This window comes from Athene noctua, chromosome 33 (genome assembly GCF_965140245.1).
Source record: "Athene noctua chromosome 33, bAthNoc1.hap1.1, whole genome shotgun sequence".
Classification (NCBI taxonomy): domain Eukaryota; kingdom Metazoa; phylum Chordata; class Aves; order Strigiformes; family Strigidae; genus Athene; species Athene noctua.
Genome location: NC_134069.1, coordinates 309927 through 324085, shown reverse-complemented (window position 1 = coordinate 324085; position 14159 = coordinate 309927).

Below are 14159 nucleotides of genomic sequence, written 5' to 3'. Positions count from 1 at the left end.
CCAAAATCGCCCCAAAAAATCAGCCCCGAATCGAACCCCAAAATCACCCCAAATCACCCCAAAAAATCAGCCTCAATCGAACCCCAAAATCACCAAAAATAGCCCCAAAAAATCAGCCCCGAATCGAACCCCAAAATCCCCCAAAATCACCCCAAATCACCCAAAATCACCCCAAAAAATCAGCCCCCAAACACCCCCAAAATCCCCCCAAATCACCCCAAAAATCAGCCCCAAAATCACCCAAAATTACCCCAAAAATCAGCCCCGAATCGAACCCCAAAATCACTCCAAATCACCCCAAAAATTCAGCCCCCAAATCCCCCCAAATCACCCCAAAAATCAGCCCCGAATTGAACCCCAAAATCGCCAAAAATAGCCCCAAAAAATCAGCCAAAATCACCCCAAATCGCCCCAAAAAATCAGCCCCGAATCGAACCCCAAAATCACCCCAAATCACCCCAAAAAATTAGCCTCAATCGAACCCCAAAATCACCAAAAATAGCCCCAAAAAATCAGCCCCGAATCGAACCCCAAAATCCACCAAAATCACCCCAAAAATCAGCCCCAAAATCGCCCCAAATCACCCCAAAAAATCAGCCCCGAATCGAACCCCAAAATCCACCAAAATCACCCCAAAAATCAGCCCCAAAATCGCCCCAAATCAGCCCAAAAAATCAGCCTCGAATCGAACCCCAAAATCACCCAAAATCGCCCCAAAAAATCAGCCCGAATCGAACCCCAAAATCGCCCCAAATCGCCCCAAAAAATCAGCCCCCAAACACCCCCAAAATCGCCCGAAATCTCCCCAAAAATTCAGCCCCAAATCCCCCAAATCCCCCCGGAAATTTGGCCCCAAATTGCCCTGGAATCACCCCAAAATGACCCAAAATCCTTCATTCTAAAATCACCCGTTTCACCCCCAAAAAAATCCCAAAATCCCCCCAAACGACCCCAAAATGACGCCCCCAACTCCCCCCACCCCCCCTCCAAATCCCCCTCTCCAAATCCCCTCAAAATCCCCCAAAATGACCCAAAATCCTTCATTCTAAAATCACCCGTTTCACCCCCAAAAAAATCCCAAAATCCCCCCAAATGACCCCAAAATCATCCCCCACCCCCCCCCCCACACCCCCACACCCCCCCCACCCCCCGACCCCCCCCCGGGGCATTCTGGGACGCCCCCAAACCCTCCCCCCCCCCCCCCCAAATGTCTCACCCAGGGTCAGGGTGAGGCGAGGGGCGGGGCGAGCGTTGTGGGCGTGGCAGCGCACCTCCACCTCGGCCCCGCCCACCCACGGAAGCTCCGCCCCCGGCGGCAGCTCCAGTTGGGGGGGGCCCGGCGGTACTGGGGATACCAGTATAAACCAGTTAGGACCCGTAACTCCTCCTGGGAAGCGTCAGGGGCGGCCCAGTGACCCCCCCCAAGGCTTCCCAGTAACTCCCAGTAACTCCCAGTAACCTCCCAGTGCTCCCCAGCTCCTCCCAGTGCCTCACAGTACCCTCCCAGTCTCCTCCCAGTCCCTCCCAGTCCCCTCCCAGTCCCCTCCAATCCCCTCCCAGTCTCTCCCAATCCCCCCCCAGTCCCTCCCAGTCCCCTCCAATCCCCTCCCAGTCTATCCCAGTCACTTCCAGTCTCCCCCAGTCCCTCCCAGTCCCCTCCCAGTCTCCCCCAGTCCCTCCCAATCCCCCCCCAGTCCCTCCCAGTCCCCTCCCAGTCCCCTCCCAGTCTCTCCCAGTCCCTCCCAGTCTCCCCCAGTCCCCCCCAGTCCCCTCCCAGTCCCCCCCAGTCCCTCCCAGTCCCTCCCAGTCCCCTCCCAGTCCCCTCCAATCCCCTCCCAGTCTCTCCCAATCCCCCCCCAGTCCCTCCCAGTCCCCTCCAATCCCCTCCCAGTCTATCCCAGTCACTTCCAGTCTCCCCCAGTCCCTCCCAGTCCCCTCCCAGTCTCTCCCAGTCCCTCCCAGTCTCCCCCAGTCCCTCCCAGTCCCCTCCCAGTCCCCTCCAATCCCCTCCCAGTCTCTCCCAATCCCCCCCCAGTCCCTCCCAGTCCCCTCCAATCCCCTCCCAGTCTATCCCAGTCACTTCCAGTCTCCCCCAGTCCCTCCCAGTCCCCTCCCAGTCTCCCCCAGTCCCTCCCAATCCCCCCCCAGTCCCTCCCAGTCCCCTCCCAGTCTCTCCCAGTCCCTCCCAGTCCCCCCCAGTCCCTCCCAGTCCCTCCCAGTCCGTACCCAGTACGGTGAGCAGGGCGGGGCGGGACGCCCGGGGCCGGGTGCCGTTCCCCTCCCCCACCTGACACTCGTAGGCGGAGTCATCGTCCAGCCCCACCCCCCGGATGTGCAGGTGGTGCTGCCCTGGGGTGGGCGGGGACAGGAAGCCACGCCCACCACCACCCCACCCAAGCCACGCCCACTCAAACCCCACCCCTTTTGACCACCCACCTCACCCCCTGATCCGCGTTAGCCCCGCCCTTCACTCGTTAGCCACACCCCTTTACCCCAAGCACCGCCCATTCGCATTAGCCACGCCCCCTTCCTTCACCCAGCTCCACCCCTCCACATTTAGACCCTCCCCCTTGCATTAGTCCCGCCCCTTAACCCTCTAACCCCGCCCCTTCACCGCTAACCCCGCCCCTTCACCGCTAACCCCGCCCCTTCACCCTCTAACCCCGCCCCTTCACCTCTAACCCCGCCCCTTCACCCTCTAACCCCGCCCCTTCACCCTGGGCCCTCCGCATACATTAGCCCCGCCCCTCCACCTCTAACCCCGCCCCTCCACCTCTAACCCCGCCCCTTCACCTCTAACCCCGCCCCTTCACCCTATAACCCCACCCATTCATCTCTATCCCCGCCCCTCCACCCTCTAGCCCCGCCCCTCCACCCTCTAACCCCGCCCCCTTGCATTAGCCCCACCCCTTCACCCCGTAGACCCATCCCCTTGCATTAGCCCCCTCTAGCCCCGCCCCTTCACGTCTACCCCACCCCTTCCCCCAAGCCCCACCCCTTCACCACTTAGCCCCACCCCTCCACCCCCTAGCCCCACCCACCCCTTGCATTAGCCCCACCCTTCCCTTCTAGCCACGCCCCCTCCACCCTCAATCCCCGCCCCTTCACCCTCTAGCCCCGCCTCTCCACCCTCTAGCCCCTCCCACCTCTCCGGGGGTCTCCAGCCAATCGGTAGCGGGGGTGGGCGGGGCTTGGCAGGGGCCCCAGCAGGAGCCCGCCCCTCGCCCACTGCACGGCCCCGCCCCCTCGCACCACGCAGCGCAGCTCCGCCTCCGCCCCCAGCACCGCGCTCCCATTGGTCGGTTCCTCCACGAAGGGGGGCGTGGCCGCTGCCGCAGAACGGGCGGGGCTGAGGGAAGCTCCACCCTCCGCTTGGCCCCGCCCATCCGTTGACCACGCCCGCCCCCCCCCCCCGTGACCTCTCACCTGTGACCCCGGCCAGCAGCAGCGCCAACGCCACCTGCCCCGGGGGGGGGGCAGAGGTCAAAGGTCAGGGGGTGTAGCCCCGCCCCCCAATCACCCCCCGGACCCCCCAGAACTGCCCCCCCAGACACTATTGCCCCCCCAACCTACCCCAGACACCCCTAATTACCCCCCCGGCTCCTAATTACCCCCATGACCCCCTAGAACTGCCCCCCCAGCCCCTAATTACCCCCCCAGCCCCTAATTACCCCCCATGACCCCCCGGAACTGCCCCCCAACCCCTAATTACCCCCCCAGCCCATCTCAAATTGCCCCCCCAGCCACTATTTACCCCCCCAGTCCCTAATTACCCCCCCCAGCCCACCCCAAATCGCCCCCCCAGCCCCTAATTACCCCCCATGACCCCCCGGAACTGCCCCCCAACCCCTAATTACCCCCCCAGCCCATCTCAAATTGCCCCCCCAGCCACTATTTACCCCCCCAGTCCCTAATTACCCCCCCAGCCCACCCCAAGCTGTCCCCCAGCCACTATTCCCCCCCCCAGCCCCCCCAATCTACCCCAGGACCCCCCAAACTGCCCCCCCAGCCCATATTTGCCCCCCCAGCCCCTAATTACCCCCCATGACCCCTCAGAACTGCCCCCCTAGCCACTAATTACCCCTCCAGCCCACCCCAAACTGCCCCCCTAGCCTCTATTTCTGCCCCCCAGCCCCTAATTACCCCCCCAACCCACCCCAAATTACCCCCCAGCCCCTATTTACCCCCCCAGATCCCCTAAATTACCCCCCCAGCCCCTATTTCCCCCCCCAGCCCCCCCAATCTACCCCAGGAACCCCTCAAACTTCCCCCCCCAGCCGCTAATTACCCCCCCCGGACCCCCCAAATTACCCCCCAGCCCCTATTTACCCCCCCAGATCCCCTAAATTATCCCCCAGCCCCTATTTACCCCCCCAGCCCACCCCAAATTACCCCCCAGCCCCTATTTACCCCCCCAGATCGCCTAAATTACCCCCCCAGCCCCTAATTACCCCCCCAGCCCACTCCAAACTGTCCCCCAGCCCCTATTTACCCCCCCCAGTCCCCCCAATCTACCCCAGGAACCCCTCAAACTGCCCCCCCAGCCGCTAATTACCCCCCCCGGACCCCCCAAATTACCCCCCCAGCCCCTATTTACCCCCCCAGATCCCCTAAATTACCCCCCAGCCCCTATTTACCCCCTCAGATCCCCTAAATTACCCCCCCAGCCCACCCCAAACTGTCCCCCCAGCCCCTATTTACCCCCCCAGATCTCCTAAGTTACCCCCCAGCCCCTATTTACCCCCCCAGCCCACCCCAAATTACCCCCCAGCCCTTATTTACCCCCTCAAAATCCCCTAAATTACCCCCCCAGCCCCTATTTACCCCCCCATACCCCCCAAAAGTGCCCCCCCCCGCACTCACGCTGCCCAGACCCCCCGCCATGGTGAGCGCCAGGGCCCGAGTGACCAGCGAGGTGGGTGCCCCCCCCCCCCCCGGATTCTTGGGACCCTCGGGGGAGTCTCCTGCCCCCCCCCCCTTGCCCCCCCCTTCCACCTCCTTCCATGGCGGCCGCTGATTGGCTGCTGGGGAATGTGGGGAATGCGGGGGGGGGTGACAGGGACCAGCTGGGACTCGGGGGGGGGGGGGCCCAGGGAAAGGAGGGGGGGGGACAAAAAAAAGGACCCAGGCGTACCCCCACATCCAGGGGACCCCCCCAAAACCCCCCCTTAGGGGACTCAGGTATTTGGGGACCCCCCCGAAACGCCTCCCCCCCCCCCAGGAATTTGGGAACCCCCCCACATCCCCCAAAAAGTGTTGGGACCCTTCACACCCCCCCAACGTATTTGGGGACCCCCCAGAACCCCCCTCGGAATTTGGGGACCCCCCCCCCAAAAAAATTTGAGGACCCTCCACCCCCCCAAAAAAAAAAATTTGGGGACCCCTCACCCCCCCCTCTAGTAACTTGGGGACCCCCCCAACACCCCTCAGGTATTTGGGGACCCCCCCCAAAAAATTTGAGGACCCCTAACCCCCCCCCATGTATTTGGGGACCCCCAAGACCCCCCCCCAGGAATTTGGGGTCCCTCCCACCCCCCCCCTCGGATAGGTGGGGACCCCCCCCACCCCCAAAAATAATTTGGGAACCCCTCACCCCCCCTCTAATAACTTGGGGACTCCCCCAACACCCCCCCATGTATTTGGGGACCCCCCCATAAGAATTTGTGGACCCCTCACCCCCCCCTATGTATTTGGGGACCCCCCCCCAAAAAATTTGCGGACCCTCCACCCCCCCAAAAAATAATTTGGGGACCCCTCACCCCCCCTCTAATAACTTGGGGACCCCCCCAACACCCCTCAGGTATTTGGGGACCCCCCCATAAGAGTTTGAGGACCCCTCACCCCCCCCCATGTATTTGGGGACCCCCCAAACCCCCCCCTCGGAATTTGCGGACCCCCCCCAAAAAATGTGAGGACCCCTCACCCCCCCCTATGTATTTGGGGACCCCCCAAACCCCCCCCTCGGAATTTGGGGACCCCCCCAAAAAATTTGCGGACCCTCCACCCCCCCAAAAAAAAATTTGGGGACCCCCAGACCCCCCCCCCAGTTCCCTTTTGGTGTTTTTTTGCCCCCCCCCCAGACCCCCCCGCGTCTCCCCAAGTGTGTGTGTGGGCCCCCACCACCCCTTAAACTACAACTCCCATGATGCCTCACGCCTTCCCATGAACCTCCGCGCCCGCAAAGCCCCATGGGACACCCGACACACCACCCACCCTCAAAATAAACCCCTCCCGTTTTGCCCCCCCCCACCCAGGGAGTCCTCCCCGCTCCCATCACCCCTTGCGCGCCCATCAGTCCTCCCCGCTCCCATCACCCCTTGCGCGCCCATCAGTCCTCCCCGCTCCCATCACCCCTTGCGCGCCCATCAGTCCTCCCCGCTCCCATCACCCCTTGCGGCGCTCTCCCCACCGCCCCTTCCTCAAACCACAACTCCCAGCATGCCCCGGTGCACCCCCCCCCCTTCCCTCAGTCCTCCACTATCCCATCACCCCCCTCTCCATTCCAACCACTCCCTTTCCCCACCCCACCCTCCCCTCTCCGACCACGCCCACTCCCCTTTTTCGCCCCGCCCCTTTTCCCCCCTCTTCCCCACGGCGCCGCGCTGAGGCTCCGCCCCTTTTAAAAAAAAAAAAAGGCGGGACGGGCGCGCCGCTTTGACCACGCCCCCTCGCCGCTCTCTCCGGGAGGCGCTGACCACGCCCCCTTTCCCCTCAGCTTTTCCAAGATGGCGGCGGGCGGCGGCGGCTCCGCCGGTCCCGGGGCTCCCCCGGCCCGCGGCCGCTTCCCAGCTCGGCCGCCCCGGGGTCCCGCCCGGCTCCCCGCCGCCCCCCGCGTCCGAACGCCTTTACGGGCACCTCCCGCTTCTACCGGAGCCGCTTTAGGGGTCGATCCGGCTCTGCGAGCTTTACTCGGCCTGGCCGGAGGCCTCAGGCGATTGAGGGCGCTGCTCGGGGCTGCCAGAGGATGGAGGAGAACGGTGAGGGGAGTCGAGGGGGGGGGGGGGTTTGGGGGGGGCTGGGAGGGGTTTGGGGGGGGCTGTGAGGGGTTTAGGGGGTTTGGGGGGGCTGTGAGGGGTTTGGGGGGGTTTGGGGGGGCTGTGAGGGGTTTAGGGGGTTTGGGGGGGCTTGGGGGGGTCTGGGAGAGGTTTGGGGGGGCTGGGAGGGGTTGGGGGGAGTCTGGGAGGGGTTTAGGAGGTTTGGGGGGGGTCTGTGAGAGGTTTGGGGGGGCTGGGAGGGGTTGGGGGCGTTTGGGGGGGGCTGTGAGGGGTTTAGGAGGTTTGGGGGGGGTCTATGAGAGGTTTGGGGGGGCTGGGAGGGGTTGGGGGCGTTTGGGGGGGGCTGGGAGGGGTTTAGGGGGTTTGGGGGGGGTCTGTGAGAGGTTTGGGGGGGGCTGGGAGGGGTTTGGGGGGTTTAGGGGGGGTTTATGAGAGATTTGGGGGGGCTGTGAGGGGTTTAGGGGATTTGGGGGGGCGCTGTGAGGGGTTTGGGGGGGTCTGTGAGAGGTTTGGGGGGGTCTGTGAGGGGTTTGGGGGAGTCTGGGAGGGGTTGGGGGGGTTAGGGGGGTTTATGAGAGATTTGGGGGGGCTGGGAGGGGTTTGGGGGGGCTGGGAGGGGTTTGGGGGGGCCTGGGGGGGGCAGTGAGGGGCTGAGAGGGATTTGGGGGGGCTTGGGGGGGGTTTGGGGGGCCTGGGGGGGGCAGTGAGGGGCCGGGGGGGCCCTGGGGGGTCACTTGGGGGCCGGGGGGGGGCAGTTGGGGGCCCCTCCCACCCCCATCCCGCCTGTTCTTTCGGTTACACGTGACGTCACGCGTGTGCCACGTCACGGGTCACGTGTTCCCCGTGTCACACGCGTGTTCTGGGCGTCATCACGTGTGTCCCGTGAGCATCCGGTCACGTGTGTTTCATGTCCCTGCTGCTCGCGTGTTCCCCGTGACACGCGTGTTCTGGTTTTTCTGGCATCACACGTGTCACGTGTTGGTCTGATCACACGTGTTTTGTCTGTGCCACATCGTGTGTCACATGTTTGCTGTGACACACGTGTTCTGGGTTCTTCTGGCATCACACGTGTCCCCTGTCCATCAGGTCATACGTGATTTAAATCTCTGCGCTGTCACATGTCACATGTTTGCTGTGTCACACGTGTTCTGGGTTCATCTGCATCACACATGTCCCATGTTGGTCTGGTCATGTGTGTTTTATGTCCCTGTTGTGTCACATGTTACACGTTTCCCTGTGTCACGCGTGTTCTGGGCTCCTCCATCACGTGTGTCCTGTGAGCATCCAGTCACGCGTGTTTTATGTCCCTGCTGCTCACATGTTTCCTGTGACACGCGTGTTCTGTTTTTTCTGGCATCACACGTGTCACATGTTGGTCTGACCACACATGTTTTATGTCTGTGTCATATCATGTGTCACATGTTTGCTGTGACACACGTGTTTTGGGTCCCTCTGGCATCACACATGTCCCATGTCCCTCAGGTCATGTGTGTTGTGTTTTTCTGGCATCACATGTGTCACGTGTTGGTCTGATCACACATATTTTACGTTTGTGTCACATCATGTGTCACGCGTGTCACGTTTCTTGTGACACACGTGTTCTGGGCTCGTCTGGCATCACACGTGTCCCATGTCCATCAAGTCACACGTGATTTACATCTCTGCTCTGATACATGTCACATGTTTGCTGTGTCACACGTGTTCTGGGTTCATCTGCATCACACGTTTCATGTTGGTCTGGTCTTGTGTGTTGTCTGTGTCACATGTCACATGTTCCCTGTGACACACATGTTCTGGGTTGTTCCAGTGTCACGCGTGTCCCGTGTTCTTTGGGTCACACATGTCCTTGCTGTGTTATATGTCACATGTTTGCTGTGTTACACATGTTCTGGCTTCACGTGCATCACACGTGTCCCCTGTTGATCTGGTCATGTATGTCCTACGTCCCTGTTGTGTCACGTCACACGTTTCCCTGTGTCACGTGTGTTCTGGGCTCCTCCATCACGTGTGTCCTGTGAGCGTCCAGTCACACGTGTTTTATGTCCTTGCTGCTCACATGTTTCCTGTGACACGCCTCTTCTGTTTTTTCTGGCATCACACGTGTCACATGTTGGTCTGACCACACGTATTTTACATCTGTGTTACATCATGTGTCATATGTTTGCTGTGACACACGTGTTCTGGCATCACACGTGTCCCATGTCCATCAGGTCACACATGATTTATATCTCTGCTGTGTCACACATGTTCTGGGTTCATCTGCATCACACATGTCCCATGTTGGTCTGGTCGTGTATGTCCTATGTCCCTGTTGTGTCATGTGTTACACGTTTCCTTGTGTCACGCGTGTGCTGGGCTCCTCCATCACGTGTGTCCCGTGAGCATCGGGTCACGTGTTTCATGTCTCTGCTGCTCACGTGTTCCCCGTGACACACGTGTTCTGATTTTTCTGGCATCACACGTGTCACATGTTTGCCTGATCATGCGTGTTTTATGTCTGTGTCACATCACGTGTCATGTTCGCTGTGACACACGTGTTCTGAGTTCATCCGGCATCACGTGTCCCATGTTGGTCTGGTAATGTGTGTCCTATGTCCCTGTTGTGTCACATGTCACGTGTTTCTTGTGTCACATGTGTTCTGGGCTCTTCTGGCATCATACGTGTAACATGTTAGTCTGCTTTTGTGTGTTTTACATCCCTGCTGCGTCGCATGTCACATGTTTCTCATGTCACATGTGTTCTGGGTTTCTCTGGTGTCACGTGTGTATCACATGTCACTCCAGTCATACGTGTTTTATATCTCTGCATCACATGTTCCGTGTTCTGGGTTCTTCTGGTGTCACACGTGTCTTATGATGATCTGGTCACGTGTTTTTTATGTCCGTGCTGTGTCACATGTCACATAGTTCCTGTGTCACGTGTGTTCTGGGTTTTTCCAGCATCACACGTGTCACATCATTCCAGTCACACGTGTTTTATTTCTCTGCTGGGTCACGTGTCACACATTTCCTTTGTCACGCGTGATCCGGATTCTTCTGGCGTTACACGTGTCCCATGTTGGTCCGGTCATGCATGTTTTATGTCCCTGCTGCACCACGTGTCCCGTTCTGTCACGCGTGTTCTTGGTTCTTCTGGCATCACACGTGTCTCATGTCGTTCCGGTCACGTGTGTTTTATGTCCTTGCTGTCACATGTTACCTGTTGCCGTGTCATACATGTTCTGGGTTTTGTCATTGCTTGTGTCACGTATCGGTCTGGTCATGCGTGTTTTATGTCTGTGCTGTGTCATGTATGGCATGTTCTTTATCACACATGTTCTGGGTTACTTTGGTGTCACATGTGTCCCGTGTCGGTCCAGTCACGCATGTTTTATGTCTTTGCCACGTCATGTGACATGTTTCCCGTGTCAAGCGTGTTCTGGGTTCTTCTGGTGTCACACGTGTCCTGTGTTCGTCCGGTCATATCTGTTTTATGTCCCTGCTGTGTCACGTGTTCCCTGTCACGCGTGTTCTGGGTTCTTCTAGCATCACGTATGTCCCGTGTCGGTCCAGTCAGACGTGTTTTATGTCCCTGCTGCATCACATGTTTTCTGCATCATGCGTGTTCTGGGTTCCTCAGGCATCACACGTGTCCCATGTTGGCCTGGTCATACGTGTTTTATGTCCCTGCTGCGCTACCTGTCATATGTTTCCCTGTGTCACACATGTTCTGGCTTTCTCTGGTGCCACGTGTGTCGTGTGAGCATCCGGTCATGCATGTTTCATGTCCCTGCTGCCTCACATGTCACATGTTTCCTCTGTCACATGTGTTCTGGTGTTACACATGTCACGTGTTGGTCTGGTCATGGGTATTTTATGTCCCTGCTGCGTCACATGTTCCCTGTCATGCGTGTTCTGGGGTCCTCTGGCGTTCACACGTCACGTGTCGCGTGTTGTGTCACATGTCCTGTGTTACACGTGTGTTATTCATTGCAACACGTGTTGTCACGCGTCATTGCGTGTCCTGCGCCCCATCCCGCCTCTTGTATGTCACGTGTCCCTCCCATCGCATGTTTTTGGCATGTTCCCTCTTCCCGCGTCACACGCATCACCCATGTCACGTGACACACCCAGGTCACATGTCCTACCCGTGCTGCTCCGCATCACGCGTGTCCCCTTCATTTTTCTGTCACGTGTCCACACGCGTGTCCCTTGTGTCTCCCATCCCCGCCCCGTCACGTGACACGCGTCCCCGCCCCGTCACGTGACACGCGTGTTCCTGCCACATCACGTGTCTCCCTTTGCCGTCACACGCGTGTGAACCCCACCATCGAGGGGCGGGGCTTAGCCCAGCGGGGCGGAGCCCGTTGGAAAGGGGCGTGGCTGACACGACGGGGCGTGGCCTGTTGGAAAAGGGGGCGGGGCTTAACCCAAAGGCATCAAAACAAGGGGCGGGGGGATGAACCTGCCTGATTGGCGGGCGGAGCTTGGGGCTGTGGGGGTGTGACCCCACGTAGGTGTGGCCTAAAGGGGCGTGGCTAAGGCTGACCCCTCCCCTTTTTTTCCCTCCAGGACGAATTTCGCGGGTTTTTACCCGAAGAATTGGCGACGCCCGGCCCCGCCCGCCGCTCCCAGAGAGGTCAGTGCCCCCCCCCCTTTTTTTTTTTTGTTTTTTTGTTTTTTAACCCCTTTTTATTTTTTTTAAAACTTTTTTTTTTGTTTTAACCCCGTTTTGGTCTCTTCAACCCCCTTTTTTTTTTAGTTTTTAATCTGTTTTTCTTTTTCCCCTTTTTCCCCTTTTTTCCCCTTTTTTCCCCTTTTTTCCCCTTTTTTCCCCTTTTTTCCCCTTTTTTCCCCTTTTTTCCCCTTTTTCCCCTTTTTCCCCTTTTTTCCCCTTTTTTCCCCTTTTTTCCCCTTTTTTCCCCTTTTTTCCCCTTTTTTCCCCTTTTTTCCCCTTTTTTCCCCTTTTTCCCCTTTTTTCCCCTTTTTCCCCTTTTTTCCCTTTTTTCCCCTTTTTTCCCCTTTTTTCCCCTTTTTTCCCCTTTTTTCCCCTTTTTTTCCCTTTTTTCCCCTTTTTTCCCCTTTTTTCCCCTTTTTTTCCCCTTTTTTCCCCTTTTTTCCCCTTTTTTCCCCTTTTTTCCCCTTTTTTCCCCTTTTTTCCCCTTTTTTCCCTTTTTTTCCCCTTTTTTCCCCTTTTTTCCCCTTTTTCCCCTTTTTTCCCCTTTTTTCCCCCTTTTTTCCCCTTTTTTCCCCTTTTTTCCCCTTTTTTCCCCTTTTTTCCCCTTTTTTCCCCTTTTTTCCCTTTTTTCCCCTTTTTTCCCCTTTTTTCCCCTTTTTTCCCCTTTTTTCCCCCTTTTTTCCCCTTTTTTCCCCTTTTTTCCCCTTTTTTCCCCTTTTTTCCCCTTTTTTCCCCTTTTTCCCCTTTTTTCCCCTTTTTTTCCCCTTTTTTCCCCTTTTTTCCCCTTTTTCCCCTTTTTTCCCCTTTTTTCCCCTTTTTTCCCCTTTTTTCCCCTTTTTCCCCTTTTTTCCCCTTTTTTCCCCTTTTTTCCCTTTTTTCCCCTTTTTTCCCCTTTTTTCCCCTTTTTTCCCTTTATTTTTTTAACCCTTTTTTCTGTTTTTAACTCATTTTTTTCCTCGTTTGTGCCCTTTTTGTCCTTTCACCCCCGTTATTCCTTTTAATCCCATTTTTTTCCTTTTTAACCTTTTTTTAACCGCGTTTTTGTTTTTATCTCAGTTTTTAACCCCCATTTCACTTTAACTGCTTTTTTAAAATATTTTTTTTCTTTTTATTTTCAACCCCTTTTTCTCTTTTAATTCTTTTTTTTCCCTTTTCCACCCACTTTTTTCCCTTGCAGTCCCTGTTTAACCCATTTTTTTTCCTTTCCAACTCCCCTTTTATCTTCTCAATCTTTTTTTTTGTGTTTTTTAACCCCCTTTTTATGTTTTTACCTGATCTTTTTATCTTTAACCCTTTTTTTTACGTTTCCAATCCCATTTTTTGTTCCCTTTTCACCCACTTTCTCCCTTTGTAACCCCTTTTTTCTTTCTCACCCCCTTTTCTGTCTTTTTAATCCTTTTTTTTGTCTTTTCAACCCCTTTTTTTTTCTCATTAACCCCTTTTTTGTGTTTTTAATCCCCTTTTTTGTATTTTCAACCCCATTTTTTCACCTTTAACCCTTTTTTTGTGTTTTTTTCCCCTTTTTTTGTCTTTTCAACCCCATTTTTTTCTCTTTAACCCTTTTTTTGTCTTTTTAATCCCTTTTTTCTCTTTTCAACCCCATTTTTGTTCTTTAACCCCGTTTTTTGTGTTTTTTTCCCCCTTTTTTGTCTGTTCAACCCCGTTTTTCTCTCCTTAACCCCTTTTTTCTGTTTTTCATCCCCTTTTCTTTTCCTTTTTCACCCATTTTTCCCCTTTGGAACCCCCTTTTTGTCTCTCACCCCCTTCTTCATCTTTTCAATCCCTTTTTTTTGCGTTTTCAACCCCATTTTTTTCTCTTCGACCCTTTTTTTGTTTTTTTAATCCCTTTTTTCTCTTTCCAACCCCATTTTTGTTCTTTAACCCCATTTTTTGCGTTTTTTTCCCCCTTTTTTGTCTGTTCAACCCCATTTTTTTTTCCTTAACCCCTTTTTTATATTTTTCATCCCCTTTTTTTTTCCTTTTTCACCCATTTTTCCCCTTGGTAACCCCCTTTTTGTTTCTCTCACCCCCGTTTTTTTTCTTTTCAATCATTTTTTTCGCCTTTTCAACCCCATTTTTTTCTCTTCGACCCTTTTTTTGTCTTTTTAATCCGTTTTTTCTCTTTCCAACCCCATTTTTGTTCTTTAACCCCATTTTTTGCGTTTTTTTCCCCCTTTTTTGTCTGTTCAACCCCATTTTTTTTCCTTAACCCCCTTTTTATATTTCTCATCCCCTTTTTTTTTCCTTTTTCACCCATTTTTCCCCTTGGTAACCCCCTTTTTGTTTCTCTCACCCCGTTTTTTTTCTTTTCAATCATTTTTTTCGCCTTTTCAACCCCATTTTTTTCTCTTTAACCCTTTTCCCCCCCCCCCTTTAATCTCCTTTTTCCCCCTTTTTCATCTCTCTAACCTTTTTTTTTTTTTTTTTTTTTCCCCCTTTCTCCCCCCCCCCCCTCCCCACAGGCACCCACCGACCCCCACCTTCCCCCCCCCCGCCGCCGCCTGCCC